The sequence below is a fragment of the Ailuropoda melanoleuca genome, chromosome 2 (assembly GCF_002007445.2).
Source record: "Ailuropoda melanoleuca isolate Jingjing chromosome 2, ASM200744v2, whole genome shotgun sequence".
In the NCBI taxonomy this organism is placed as follows: domain Eukaryota; kingdom Metazoa; phylum Chordata; class Mammalia; order Carnivora; family Ursidae; genus Ailuropoda; species Ailuropoda melanoleuca.
In genome coordinates, this window is record NC_048219.1 from 86,996,327 (window position 1) to 87,010,906 (window position 14,580).

The window sequence follows — 14,580 nt, forward strand, 5'->3', positions numbered from 1 at the left end:
AATGTTGAATGAATTTTGGTGTAAGTTGTAAAGCTTGTGCCTGCATTTCGCTTAATTCCGTAGGGTTTCTAATTAATTGTTTCTATTTCTGGAGATGTCGGGGGTAATTGGTCACCATTTCAGTTTGAATTTTCCAAATGTAATGGATTCAGCTGGACCCCAGAAGGGACAGGTGCCTCCACTGAACTGAGCGCCCCGCACCCTGCACTACCCCACGGCCCGCAGGGGGCGCCCGAGTCCAGCTCCGCGACTCCCGTGGGGCATGCGCTTTCCGGGGAGCTGACAGGCCTTCCAAGTCCTCAGGACCCTGTGTGCTGACGCCCAGGCCCGGGGGGACGTGGGGCCTCATCCACAGTCAGGAGCCCGGCGTTCCATGACCTGCTGTAGAGGATATGGGTCTGCGTCCACGTGGACAGGAGCCCGGCCTCCTCAGGACCCACTGTGGAGACTTCAGGAGGACGTGGGGCCGCGTCCACGCGGACAGGAGCTTGCCCTCATCAAGATCCGCTGTGGAGGCTTCTAGAGGACATGGAGCAGTGTCCACACCCACAGAACCCGGGTCTCCTCAGGACCCGCTGAGGGAGGAGAAGGTGAGAAGCCGCCTGAGCAGGGACTGCCTAGGGCTCCGTGCTCACAGGACCCCGCGAGGAAGGGCGCGCTGTGTAGACGGTGGGGTTTCTGTGGTTTGTGTGCGGTGCTGTGGGGCTGTGTGTGGGGTTGTGAGGTCTCCCCTCTCTGGGCTCGGATCCACTGGGCTGGTCCGTGGGTCTCTGTTTACCCGCACAGGGATCCGGTTCCTGGGGCTCTGCAGGCAGTCTGCAGTCAGGGAGCTGCCAGCCGCCTGGTGCTCCTGCTCCTCCCGCCGCCCCAGGCCTCGGCCCCGCAGGGTCCTCCCCGCGTCCACACCCAGTCAGGGCTGTCGTTTCGGTGTCTGGAGGTTCGGACGGCGCGTGCTCTGCAGATGGCTGTGGGGAGAGCAGATGTTCTCCGGGCGTCGGTTCTTCCCCAAGCTCAGAGTGTCTTCCGGTCTCCGCGTGTCTCCCTCGCCCTCTGTCCTCGGTGTCTCAGGGGTGTCCGTCTGTCGTCGGTGTCTCCCGGGTGTCCCAGGACAGGGCTGTCCATCTCCCTGGATGTCTGTCATCGGTGTCTCATGGGTGTCCGAGAGCAGGGCTGTACGTCTCCCTCGACATCTGTCATCGGTGTCTCACGGGTGTCCGTCTGTCGTCGGTGTCTCCCGGGTGTCCCAGGGCAGGGCTGTCTGTCTCCCTGGATGCCTGTCATTGCTGTCTCATGGGTGTCCGAGGACAGGGCTGTCTGTCTCCCTCGACATCTGTTGTCGGTGTCTCACGGGTGTCCGAGAGCAGGGCTGTCCGTCTCCCTCGATGTCTGTCGTCAGTGTCCGACGGGTGTCCGAGGACAGGGCTGTCCGTCTCCCTCGACGTCTGTCGTCGGTGTCTCCCGGGTGTCCCAGGACAGGGCTGTCCTTCTCCCTGGATGTCTGTCATTGGTCTCTCCCGGGTGTCCGAGGGCAGGGCTGTCCGTCTCCCTCAATGTCTGTCATCGCTGTCTCATGGGTGTCCGAGGACAGGGCTGTCCGTCTCCCTCGACGTCTGTCGTCAGTGTCTCACGGGTGTCCGAAAGCAGGGCTGTCCATCTCCCTCGGCGTCTGTCGTCGGTGTCTCACGGGTGTCCGAAAGCAGGGCTGTCCATCTCCCTCGACGTCTGTCGTCGTTGTCTCACGGGTGTCAGAGGACAAGGCTGTCAGTCTCCCCCGACGTCTGTCGTCGTTGTCTCATGGGTGTCCGAGATCAGGGCTGTCCGTCTCCCTCGACGTCTGTCTTCGGTTTCTCATGGGTGTCCGAGGACACGGCTGTTCGTCTCCCTCGACGTCTGTCGTCGGTGTCTCAAGGGTGTTTGAGAGCAGGGCTGTCCCCTGTTGAGTATTTCACTGAGGAGGAGGTGGTAGTTGGGAGGGTTGTTCTGAAGGAAAGTCCCCTGGAGAGAAGCAGGGTTGGGGTGAAGGAGGGTTCTCACCCACCTGAGCTGCAGGGGTGGTGATTTCTGGGAGGAGGTGAAACCTGCGTCTTTCCCTTTGGGGCCTATGACTGGTGAGTCTGTGCTGTGGAGCTTCTAATGTGGGGTCTGTAATTGACAGTTGTTCGTGTAATTGACACTGAGCGGTTGGCTCCCCCACCCAGCACCCCTTCTGGCGACCCTCATCCACTTGACTGAGCCTTCCCTTCATGCATTTTCACAGTTGTAACCAGTTTTTGGTGGAGCCTTGTGGAAAATTCAAATTCCAGATCCCGCTGCTTCTCCTGCACCTGAGACACAGGGGCCCCCGATGTCACCCTCCCACGAGTCTCTTGCTAACATGTGGCCTCCTACACTGGTGAGTGGCCTCTCTGTGGTGGGTGAACTGGGTCTGGGAGGACTTGGCCTCCATCAGGAAGCTTGATGTGGTCTCTGCTCCTGTGACCTGGTGCTGACGTGGTTGTTTGTAAGAGTACTTGAGTCTGCGGTGATTTCAAGGTGCAGTGAACCTGTCACAGCAGCACAAATACCCTGGATCTCCACACTCAGACTCCCCAGCTGATGTTTCTTTACCACATTTGCCACTACACAGGGGACGCTTCAGTGAGTTTTACCCCGAACAGGGACACTCTCCCACGGAACCACCACATAGCCCTGAATGAGGAAATCATTGCGGTTTCCATATTATAACCCAGACCACAGGTCCACTTGAACTGTTGCCACCTGCCCCACTGTCTGAAATATCCTGCTCCAATTGGATCCAGTTTTCTTCTTCTGCAATTGCTCCTGAGACTTTCCCGTATTTGCACAACCCTGATGGATTTAAGGAGCACAGATGGCTCCAATCTGGGTGGCCTCTCTGGATGGCTTATGTCGCTGGGGCTTTCAGTGTCCGTCCACATGGTGACATGCATCAGTCCTTCATTTTCTCACTGTGACTAAACATAGTAACATTTACCACTTAAAACATTTCAGGTTCACAGTTCTCTGGCCTTAGCTGACTTCACAGGGTTGTACATCATTCTCTAGAACTTCTTCTTTCTCCCCAAGGGAGACTGTGTGCATGAAACACTAACTCCCTATTCCCCTTTCCTCTCGGCCCTGCAGCCACATTCAACTTTCTGTCTCTAGATACCTCATACAGGTGGAATCACACAGTGTCTGTCCTTCTTTGAAAGCCAGCATCCTGTCCTTGTTCCTGATTTCAGAGTAGAGCTGTCAATCTTGAGACTTGAGCATGGTGTTTGCTGTAGGTTTATTGAAAAAAATTACCCCTTATTCCTGTTTTCAGGAGTGTTTATATCAGCAACAGACATTGGATTTTGGTTAGAACCTTTTCTGCATCAATTAATATAACCACATGTTTTTATTTAAAAATTTATTGCAGAGTATAACATTGCTTGCTTTCAGTATATTGAACAAATTTTGAGAAGTTTGTGAAGAGACACTTATGATGTACAATATCTTTACGAGCTCTTGGTTTTGCAATTTTTCTTATCAGGCTTCTTACATCTATTTTAAGACAGGTGTAGGAATTTATTTGCTGATTTTGTGATGATTTCATTCGGGTTGGTATTAGTGGTTAGGATTGGTGTTACGGCTTGTTAGGTTTATGGTTGGGTTAGGGTTAGGGGTCTCCTTTCCCTCTTTGGCACAGAGCCCATTCTCCTCCAGTAACCAGAGTGATCTTTTATACACATAACATTTGGGCCTCTCTGTGGTCTGCTCCCCTCCTGCCCATCCTTTCCAGCCTCACCTCTCCCACCATGGCCTGCCCCTCTGTGGGACACCCAGGGGTATGATTGTCCCACATGTGCCTGAGGCCTGAGTCCAAGACTTTGCATTCACTGTGCCCTCTCCCAGGAGCACCCTTCTCTCCCCCTGCTTCATGTTTGGCTTGTTTCCCCATTGGCTGGGCCCCGAATTGCCCCCTGATGACCTGACTCATGTCTGCTGGTTGAATGTGCATGTCGGCTATTTAAATGTAGTTCCCGCCTTCCCGTTGTGAGCAATTTGCTAACCTGCCCGAGATGGGGCAGGTGTAAGGACGTAGCCTTAGTGTCTGCACAAAAAGATCAGTCTCAGAGGGGCTCACCAAACTTGTCTGATGATGGGGGAGCTGCTGTCTCCATGGTGGGGAGCAGGTAGTCCCCTCAAAGGGGGACCAGACATGTGAGGTGGTTGGACAAGACTCCTAGCTTCTTGTCTGGGGAGATGTAGACCTGGACCTGGAAGCTTACACCCTTGGATTCAAGGCTGGGGCCTAAGCAAGCTCCTTCTTCTTCCAGAGGTCCTCTTTCCCCTTCACTGACCAAGGGCTGGACCTGAGTCCTGACCCGGGGGAGTTCGAGGGTGATGAATCCTAGGAATACCAGGGGTTTCCTGAGGACCTTGTCAGCAGGATGCCCAGTAGCCTTGAAGGGAGGACCCTTCAGGAGGTGGAGACAGCTCTGTGGGGTCCGGTGATATCCCACTCAAAACAAAATGGGGCCGGTGGCCGGCCCTGCTGGTTCTATCCAGACTGTAGGGCATAGAAACAAGGGCTGTGCCCCAAGGTGTTCTACTCCTGGCAGGTGGGGACAGGACCTGGGGTTTTGCCCGGGAGCTCAGCACAGGGGGAGTGCTCCTGGCTCCAGCAAGCTAGAGCCCATGTGGGGCTACATGGGCTTCCAACCTCTTAAGCCTTAGGCACCCCTTTGTAAGATGGGGTGCTGATGGCCCCCATCTCTGGGAGCAGAAGGTAGGGAGGCCCCATGGGCAGACTCACTCAGGAGAGGCCAGGAGAGTGGCTGTTGCTTAAAGCAGCCCAGGGCCTGCCCCTTGAAGAAGGTACACAGGTCTAGGGCCCTCAGCTTCGGGGTCCTGCTGCCAGCCTCTGGCAGTGACCCTCCTCTCACCCTGTCCCCTGTCCCTGTAGGTATGTGGACTTCCTGGAGCTGTTCCTGCAGACGGTGAAGAAGCACTTCATGGTGGGACAGAGGGTCACCTACTAGGTCTTCACTGACCAGCTGGCTGCTGTGCCCCATGTGCCCCTCTGTGAGAGCTGGAGGGTGGTGGTCCTTATGGTGGACACAGTGTCACCTAGTATGTCTTCAGAGATCAGCCAGCTGCCGTACCCGTGTGCCCCTCCGTGAGGGCCAGTTTGTGGTTGTCCTCAAGGCTGCGGTGCCTCATGGTGGACGCAGTGTCACAGTACGTCTTCAACCACCAGCTGCTGGGCCCTTGTGCCCCTCTGGGAAGGCTGGAGGGTGGTGCTCCTCACAGTGGACACAGGGTCACCAGTTCATCTTCACCCATCAGCTGGCTGCTGTGCCCGTGTGTCCCTCCGTGAGGGCCAGTGGGTGGTGTTCCTCATGGTGGACACAGGGTCACCTAGTACGTCTCACCATCCACCAGCTGCCGGGCCTGTGTGCCTCTCCAGGAAGGCTGGAGGGTGGTGGTCCTCGAGGTCCGCGGCACCCCATGCTGGCAGGATGTGTCCATGCAGCACATGGCGATGATCAGCTGCTTCTGTGAGCAGTGCTTCCTCCATGAGGTGGACGACCTGGTGTGCGTGGGTGTGGACATGATGTTCCGTGACCACATGGGTGTGGAGATCCTGTCCCCCATTTGTCACTCTGTACCCCAGTTTCTACTGGGTGGCCAATGAGAACTTCAGCTATGCGTGCCGGCCGCAGTCCCAGGCCCACGTCGCCAGGGACCAGGGCAACTTTTACTATATGGGGGCCTTTTTGGGGAGGTCAGTGGTGGAGGTTCACTGACTGACATTGGCCTGTCACCAGGCAATGGGGGTCGACCAGGCCAATGGGATGGAGGCCATGTGGCCGGACAAGAGCCATCTGAACCACAAGCCCACCAAGCTCCGGAGGTCACTTGGGACCTGAGGCTGCTGGGCTGCCCTCCCACCACGCGGGTCATGAAGATGCTGAGATTCAGGCAGTGCCCAAGAATCACTGGGATATCCAGAACGAATGAGGGGCTCACTCCGTCTCCATCAGGGTTGCCTCTCAGAGCGAAGCCATAAAAGCATGTTCCTTCTTCTATCCCCTTGACTGTGGAGTCCAGCACTGCCCGCTCAGGCAAGTCCAGGGCCCCTAGCCACCCCCATGCACAGGAGGCCTGCCTGGGGTGCAAGTTCCTTTCTTTGTGGTCAGTCCATTTCAATCATTTCTTGGTCATTTGGAGCTGCGAACTGCTCCAGTTTTATGTTGAATGTTTTTCTGTGTCAATACTGAGCATTAAAAAGAACAATGGAGGGAAAAGGTTTTCTCCCTGGTTCTAAACAGACATCGCCTGGTGGGCTGGGAGCGGCCCTGCAGCAGCCTTGGAGCCAGAACGGACCCTGGCTGGGTCTTCCTCCCAGTCCCTGCACCTCGCAGCAGCCAACAGCCTTCAGGGTCAGGGGTGCGCTGAGCCAACTTTCAGACCCCCGGTCCCCTGACCGCCAGAGGCTGTGACCACTAGCACGGCCTCCAGGAGCATGGAGCCCTCTGGGTTATTTCTGGTCCCTGCCTTGGTTTTAAATGGCTATTTCTGTGCTGGTGTTTGCGAGATGTGGGCACTGGCTCCACCTGGATGCGCGTCCAGTTGGGATCCCTTAGTGCCCACTGCAGGGTTTGCACATGTGGACTCTCTCTGCACTATGTGTTAGCAAGAATTCACTGAGTGCCTACTGTGAGCTTGGTCACCAACAAGGGGCAGAGCGTGAGAGCGAGAACCAAGATACAGGATCCCTGCTCCAGGGCCCTCCTGGGACTCGCGATGGCCCCGTCCTCCTGACTCACTACTTTCCTATTGTGGTGTAATGGACATACGACTGATACTGTCAAGCACATTTCACGGTACAATTCAGTGGCAATATGTACATTCACTACTCCGCACCTGCCACCTCCATCCATCGCCACAACTTCTTCATCATCCCAAAATGAACCTCTACCCACTAGACCCTAAACCCCATTCCACCTCCCCAGGCCCAGCACTCAGCAGCTCCTTCCATCTCTATGAATCAGAGTGCTCTCCGTCCCTCACAAGTGGGGTCCTCCAGTATCAGTCCTTCAGGGACTGGCTTATTTCATGTAACACAGTGGCCTAAGGTTTGTCCCCATGAGCCTGGACCTGACCCACTTTTCCCCCAAAGGAGTGGCTCAGCCCTCTCCTGTCTAAGCTGAGCCTCCTCAGTCCCCTCTGCTCCCCTCATCTTCCTTCTCAGCCTGAAGATGATCCCAGCCAATCTGCAGCTTTGAAGACCTGTTCAGTGTAGATGCCGGACACCCCCCCCCCCGGGGCCGGGGCAAAAAAAAAAAAAAAAAAAAAAAAAAAAAAAAAAAAAAAAAAAAAAAAAAAAAAAAAAAAAAAAAGAAGAGGGAAACACAGTCATTTGTTGGATAAAATTCTCTATGTTCTGAAATTGGCTAATAGCANCTTGCTTACCACCAACTATAGTGAGGTGGCTACTGAAGGGCATTCGATGTCCTAAACATTTAAAGGCATATGTGAATCTCTGCCGCCCAGGGCAACAGGTAACAGTTGGGGCAAACAGAAACCAAGCAGATTCACTGGAAGAAAGGCTGAGTGATGAGGAGCTTTAGGGAATAGGGCCTGGCAGCTCTGACTGTCCCCGCCTGACATTCAGATGCTCCCCAGTTCCTCCTGTGCCTCTGGTGTCTTCTTGGAACCCTGACCTGGCTGTTTTCAGAGAGCTCACCCATTGGTACCCTCACTTTCTGGGGGGGTTGCTGAAATCCTCAGTGTGTCCTGCTGCCCCATCTGGATCACATCGTCTGGGCCATCTGAGGACTGAAGACTGTGGGTCTGTGGACTGGAGGTATTCTGAGCAGAGCTGGTGAGATGGGAGGGCTTCAAGGCACAGAGACAGGTTTCCAGAAAGCTACAAAGTTATCTTCCTACAGTTTTTGAATCAAAGCCTTGAGATCTTTAAAATGCATGCAGTGTTACAGCATGGGCCAGAAAAACAAACGTCCCTGTGCACACAACACCACCTAAGCTATTGGCCATTTCTTGTCCCTTGAGCTGAGTACAAAGGATTGGGAGTGGGGACTTGAGGGAGCGGTCCTGGGCCAGCCATCCAATCTCGAGCTGGGCCTGAGGCAGGGGCCTGTGTGGAGACCCCAGCTGCAGCCACTGCTGTCTGCTGATGCCCCCTCAGCCCTCCCCAGTGCACCTGCTGCTGGGGGAGTGCCTGCCCCCTCCTCCCTGCAAAGGATTCTCTCCTGTACCAGCGGTGCCTCCTTCCCTGCCAGCCACTGCCAGCCTGCAGCCTGGGAGTGTGGACACCCTGAGTTCCTCTAGCTGCTGGGGGGTGCCTGCCCCCTCCTCCCTGTGGAGGGCTCTCTCCTGCAACAGCGGTGCCTCCCCCCTGCAAGTCACAGCCAGCCTGCAGCCTGGGAGTCTGTATACCTGATGGCCTTCAGTCTTGGGGACAGAGCCAATGCATGTAGGACCTGGTCTCCCAGCAGGCCTGAGCACCAGGCCGCCACTGTGCTCGCTCTCCTGCAGTCTCACTATGCCATGCCCTCTCTCAGGCACCCTGGGCCCAAGTCCTCCTCTTCTTGGAGACCTACCTCAGCCTATTCTCTACACGCTGGGACTGGGAGCAGGTTATCTGGACCTTCAAGACTCGTGCTTCAGTGCCCATGACATGGGCACAGTCTTGCCTCACAGATTGCTCAGAGAAGACCCAGCGTAGGAAGATGCAGCCCGCTGCAAGGGGAGATGCCATGTGACCCAGAGTGAGCACACAGTCCTTGCACAAAGCACACGGCTCGCAGGGCCCAGCACAGGATGCGGGTACCTAGCCATGGGTCATGGGAAATCCCGGTGAGGGTGGCCCTGGTGGGGAGGCCACAGAAGGGTTCCAGAAGAGGCAGGCAACAAGGAAGACAACAGGACAGAGCTTCCCAAGGAGGTAGATGGGAGAATCAGAGGATTGCAGAGGCCTTGGGAAGAATCGGAGGCCCTGGAGGTGTTGGCTGAATCGCTGTCATTTGGTCAGAAAAGGTGTGTCACAAACCCCCATCAACACTGGATGATTTACTCTTCGTTGGTTCTAGGAATCAGTGCACTAGATTTTTCTAGAGGAAGTGCTAAGCATGGGTCTCTCCATTNCGAAGTCTAGGATATACTTACTTTTCAGGACTAGATTTTTCTAGAGGAAATGCTAAGCATGGGTCTCTCCATTCTTTTCTTTGTTATACTGGTCTCTGTTTTCAGGAGCAGATTCCTGGTGCTCATCACCCCTGCTTACCCTGAGGACTGGACCCTATCACCACCCACAGTGGACGTGACCACGTGGGTTGGGGGGTGCTCACTGATGAAGCCCAAGTGCTCAGTACACAGCAGGGACCAGCATATCCTCTGCTGAATGAAGGAGGGCCTGAGGAGGATGGGAGTGAGGGAAAGAGGGAGGGGCGGAGGACGGAAGGGGTGGAGGGGAAGGAAAGAGGCAGGGGGAATGAATGACGGAGTGAATAAGTGATGTAGGGAGGGAGGGAGTGAAACCATGGAAGTAGGGTCCCTATATCAGGAGCCATTATTTGGGGTGAGATCCGAAGGCATCATAGCCCGGGCCCTGGATGGTGGCTCAGGGTATGTCCAACTGTCCTCCCAGTGCTGACCATCCTTCTGGGACCTGCTGTCATCCTGGATCCTCTCCACCTCCTCCTCAAACAATTCTGAATGTTCCCAGGAACAGGGTGGCAGGAGGGGAGTCTCAGGAGGGGCTTCCCAGATCCTGTGCCCCAGAGGAAGCTGTGACAGTAGCTACAGGGCATTGTATCATGAAGACTGGGACCAAGGATCCCATCCATCTCCTTGGGCATTAGTGTTGGTGCATAGCCTGCTCTCTCCACCACTGCTGTGATGAACATTCCTGAAAATACATCNGTACATCTGTGAAAAACCGAGCGTGAGTTTCCTGGGGTGAGACTGAGGACAAGCATGCTAGGTGATGGTTGCACCTGTGACCTGGGATGGGTGCTGCTCACTCTTCTCCTGGACAGGGATGCCCCTCACCCTTCTCCCCAGGCGACCTGTGGGGGACATTCTCCCCAGGGCTGCTGGTCCCCGGACCAGATACCTGCTAGTCTGAATGTGACCAGTGCTTCCTCCATAGGGTTTCCTTTGCCGGAGTCCTTCCCTGGGAGCTCCCACATCTCTGACACATAATCCCTGCATGCCTATCCTCCCCCTTGGACTTGCATGTGTTTGTTCTCTGTCCCTGTGGAACCCAGTGACTTGGAGCACGGTTTGGACCAGAGGCAGGGGGAATCTTTCTCTGGCCTTGGGTTGTGAGCAATGCTTTTGCCCTTTGTGGTGTGTCTACTAGCTTTCTGCATTTCCCTGGTTTCTGTGTGGGTCACAGGAAGAGCCAGCTGTTTCCTGTCTGAGGTCAGGCCGTGGTGTCCCAGCAGGAACAGGGGTCTCGGCCCTGAGATTGTGCCCATAATTCCTAAAGTGGTCTCTATGATCATGTCTGATCTGTAATCCATCAGGGATTTCAGTATCGAATAAGGGAAATGCTGTGTCAAATAAACACAGAAAAAAAGGAGTCCCCTTTGAAAATAGGTGGGCAGACACGAAGGTACCTATTGTGTGATTCTACTTACAGAAACATCTGGAACAGGTAAACAAGAGACAGAGAGACCTTAGGGGTTTTGAGGTTGTGGGCTGGGGGAGAAATGGGCAGGGAGGGCTTCTGGTTCAGGGACTCCTTTGGGGAAGGGGATATTCCACAGCAATGTGTTCTGGTGGGGTGGCACAACATTGTGAATATACTTAATATGCATGACGTGTTCAATTGCAAACAAGTAATTTTATTTAAAACAAATAATAAACAGTATACAGAACATGAAAAAATAAAGTAAGAGTCAATATGTACCAGAGAGAAAGAACATAGGGGGAGGGGATGAAACATGCCGGTGGGACTTCGGCTTCCGGTGAAGGAACTAAGGGTAATTGCACAAGCAGCCCTCCCTGCAGGGCTGTGGGCTCTGGATGCGGCTCTGGGAGCCCTGCAAGAGCAGGAGTAGGGGCAGGGGTTGGGATAGGGGCAGGGACAGGAGCAGGGACAGGTGCAAGAGCAGGGACAGGGACAGGAGCAAGGGGAGGGACAGGGTCGGCAGCAGTGGCAGGTGCAGGATCCAAGCCAGGAGCTGGGTGAGGGGCAAGAACAGGAGCACAGAGAGGGGCAGGTGTGGGGGCAGAAGCAGTGCCGGACTCAGGGGCAGGCTCTCCGTGGGCAGGTTCTCCAGCAGGCTCTTCCTGCGCAGCTTGAGGCTCTCCGTGGGCAGGTGCCAGGTCACCCGCTGGCTCCTGGTCTCCTGCTGAAGTCGCTGCAGGCACCACGCCTCCCTCTAGAGCCTCTGAAGACCTTGGAGCCGGCTCTAGTTCCTCAGATGGTGGAGCAGCTGTGAGAGGAGAGAAGCTCACCCTCCTGCCTGCCTCTCCCTTTGCCTTTGTAGAGACAGAACCCAGCCCACGGGTGCCCAGAGAAGCCACAGCCAGGAAGGAACCCTCCCCGGGACGTCTCCCCAACTGCAGGCCACCCACTGGGTGCTCTGAGCCCGGTCCTTGCTTCTGGACCCATACCAGCCTCTGGGGGCTCTTCCCTGTGGGGCCGGCACCGACCCATCCCCACATACCACATGCACCCAGCCCCAGCCTTCTCACCCTCGGGTTCAGCCTCTGTGGTCTCTGGCTCCTGGATCACACTCACTGAGTGAATGGCTACTGGGGACAGTGGCCTGGGTGGAGTCAGGATCCTTCCCAGGTGATCCCCTGTCCCTGCTCCTGGAGAGGAAGGCATGTCCACAGGCTCCCTCTTGGTGTCATCCTTGGCCTTCTGCAAAGACAGGGACCAGTAGCTGGCCCAGAGGCATCACAGCCCTGCCAGGCCATTCCCACTGTCCTCCTACCCAGTCCCCCTGCTGCTCCCATATCAGACACAGACCTGTGTGTGCGTAGCCCTGCACCTGGAATGCAGTGACCCATCCCTGCAGGGCTCTGGATAATCCTTGGGCAGAAGGGTGCAGCCCCCACACACCCTGTCCCACCCAGCCAGGCTTGACCTGGGATGTGAACATGACCTGCCTATTGGACATTGACCCCTCATCAGCCTGCTTCTGCTTGGAGTGGGCCCACCCTACATGACCCCTCTTACACACACACACACACACACACACACACACACACACACACACACACACAGAGGGGACCTGGGGCTGCACAGTCAGATCAGAGCATGTGGGCCTGGGCTGGCCGGCTCTGGGCCTCCTGGTGTCACCTTTTGGTCCTTCTGGCCAAATGGCCAGAGGCGTCGGGGAGCCCTGACAGAACATCCCCAGCGAGGGGAAGTGTTTGCAGGGTGTGCTTTCCTCAGCCTGCAGCCTCCGGACTTGGGGATGCAGCACGAAAACATGTTTTTCGTTCAAGGATCTCCAACGAAATGAGCTGGGCAGGGGTTTGGCTCTGGATTGTGAGTGCCTGGTTACCTGGGTTCCAAATTCTGTTGGGCTCTGTTGTCAGGGAAGTGAGGTCACAACTGCCTGGGGTCCCCTTACCTGACTTCCTTCTCCCACAAGAGCCCCTGAGGGCCCCTCTCCCCAAGTCACCCAAATGACATATATGGAACATTCCATAATAAGTGCAGAATACATTCTTTTCTAATGGCCATAAAATATTACCCAAATAGATGGTATGTTGGGTCACAAATCAAGTCTACAAATTTTAAAAGCCTGAAATTAACTAGATTCTATTCTTAGACCACACGGGAATTGAGCCTGTAGTCATAAAGAAAAGAAAACCAGGAAGTCCCTCAATGTTTAAAAAATTAAATGTAACTTTGCTGCATATCCTAAGGGTCAGAGAGGGAATCACAATGGAAATTATCCACCTTTCCATGTCAGGGCTCACAGACAATGGCCATCTATCTGTGAAGAGCCCTCACTATCACAATCTAGAGGGGAGTTAAGCCTCAAATCAGAGCTCTGCCTGCCCCAGCCACACTTAGCAGCCTTGGCCTGTGCCTCCACCCCCAGCTGCCCTTTCTGGTGGCCCTGAGCTAAGGGGGACAACATGACCATATGGTAATGGGAAACTCTCCACTCCTAGTGATGATGCTGTGAGGGTATTCCTAGTCCCCAGTTAAGNGCAGTTAGGTCATGCAATGCAGCAAGTGATGATACAGCAGGATGGATGGTGCAAAGTATAGTTTCACTGAGAACATGACAAAAACATTTAAGTGACAGAATATTATGTAATTAAACATACATATATACTATGTAAGTGAAGGGAATAGTAAACAACGGGGTCAAAAAGAGGAATGGGAGTTCCGAGCAGCAGGCTGGAGTAGTCGGGGCTCAGGGGTGTCTCGTGGAGGAAGTGACCAGGAGACTTGTCACTGGTTACCACAGTGCAGCATCAGGGTATGCGCCCTGCCTGACCCGCGACCCCAGGGGCCTTGGGGGCGTTCTAGCTCCAGACGATCTCCAGACTGCAAATCGGCCTGAGNCCAGGGACCTTGGGGGCATTCTAGCTCCATACTATCTACAGACTGCAAATCGGCCTGAGCTTAGCCTCTGTGGTCTGTGTTCTTTGCCCCTGGGGGTGGCTCTTTCTCTGCTGCTTGTTTTGTTTTCCTCTGAGCTGCACTATTTTGTGTGGTACTTTTAATTGACACACATTCTTTCTGAAAATAAGTGCAATATAAGTCATACTTGTTTCCTAAGTAGATCTGAACATACTCAGTAATAACAGCCTTTTCCCGGGTCCCCTGGGCCTTCATGTGCTTGCCCTAAGACCAACTCCTCGAATTTAAAAAACATATTATACCTTTAACATTTTCAAAGAATTAGTTTGGTTTTTTAAAAACTCAGCAATGTCACACTTTTAATAATCCATTAAATAATCTGTAAACATTGAATGAGCAAGGTTTAACAGAATGAAGGAAGAATTGGCTTTGGGGTGGGATTTGCGCTGTTTACTCACTGTTGCCCCCGCGTGGCCACTCTTCAGATAGCAGTTGGCAGAATGTATTAACAACTTAGCAGTTTGAAGGGAGAATAAGATAGAATGAGGTTGGTCCCTGGATTCCCTAGCTCCTAAAAACCATCGTATAATTTATAAGCCATATTCTAAATCAGAGTATATGTTAGCTAGACACTCGGGTTCTGTCAGGGTCAAGTTGCATACATTAATTATGTACAGCTTTTTGTATGTGAATCATACCTGTATAAATTTAATAATAGATACATTTTTATTACTTCTAATACCCCTCCTTGTACTTGGTATTCCAATGAGCAGTGCATTACAATGTTGCCTGCATTTTATCCGTGTATTGATGAAGCTTTGGGTATGGAAAATGTGGAGAATGTTTCCACAAATGTACACTGGCACATCCAAATAATTATTAATAAAATTTTATTTTTGACAACACAATAGGAAGTATCCTCCTGTGATTCTTATTTTAAACCAGGGGAGGGGGCCCTCTTTTGGTACTGGTAATGAGTACCATAGTCCTTCCTAGGGAAC

The 14,580-nt window shown here is 53.9% G+C and overlaps 1 pseudogene; it reads left to right on the top strand.

Moving 5' to 3' along the window:
• The first annotated feature begins 392 nt into the window (after positions 1–392).
• On the top strand, positions 393–6,009 carry LOC105235216 (annotated as a pseudogene).
• The last annotated feature ends 8,571 nt before the right edge of the window (positions 6,010–14,580 follow it).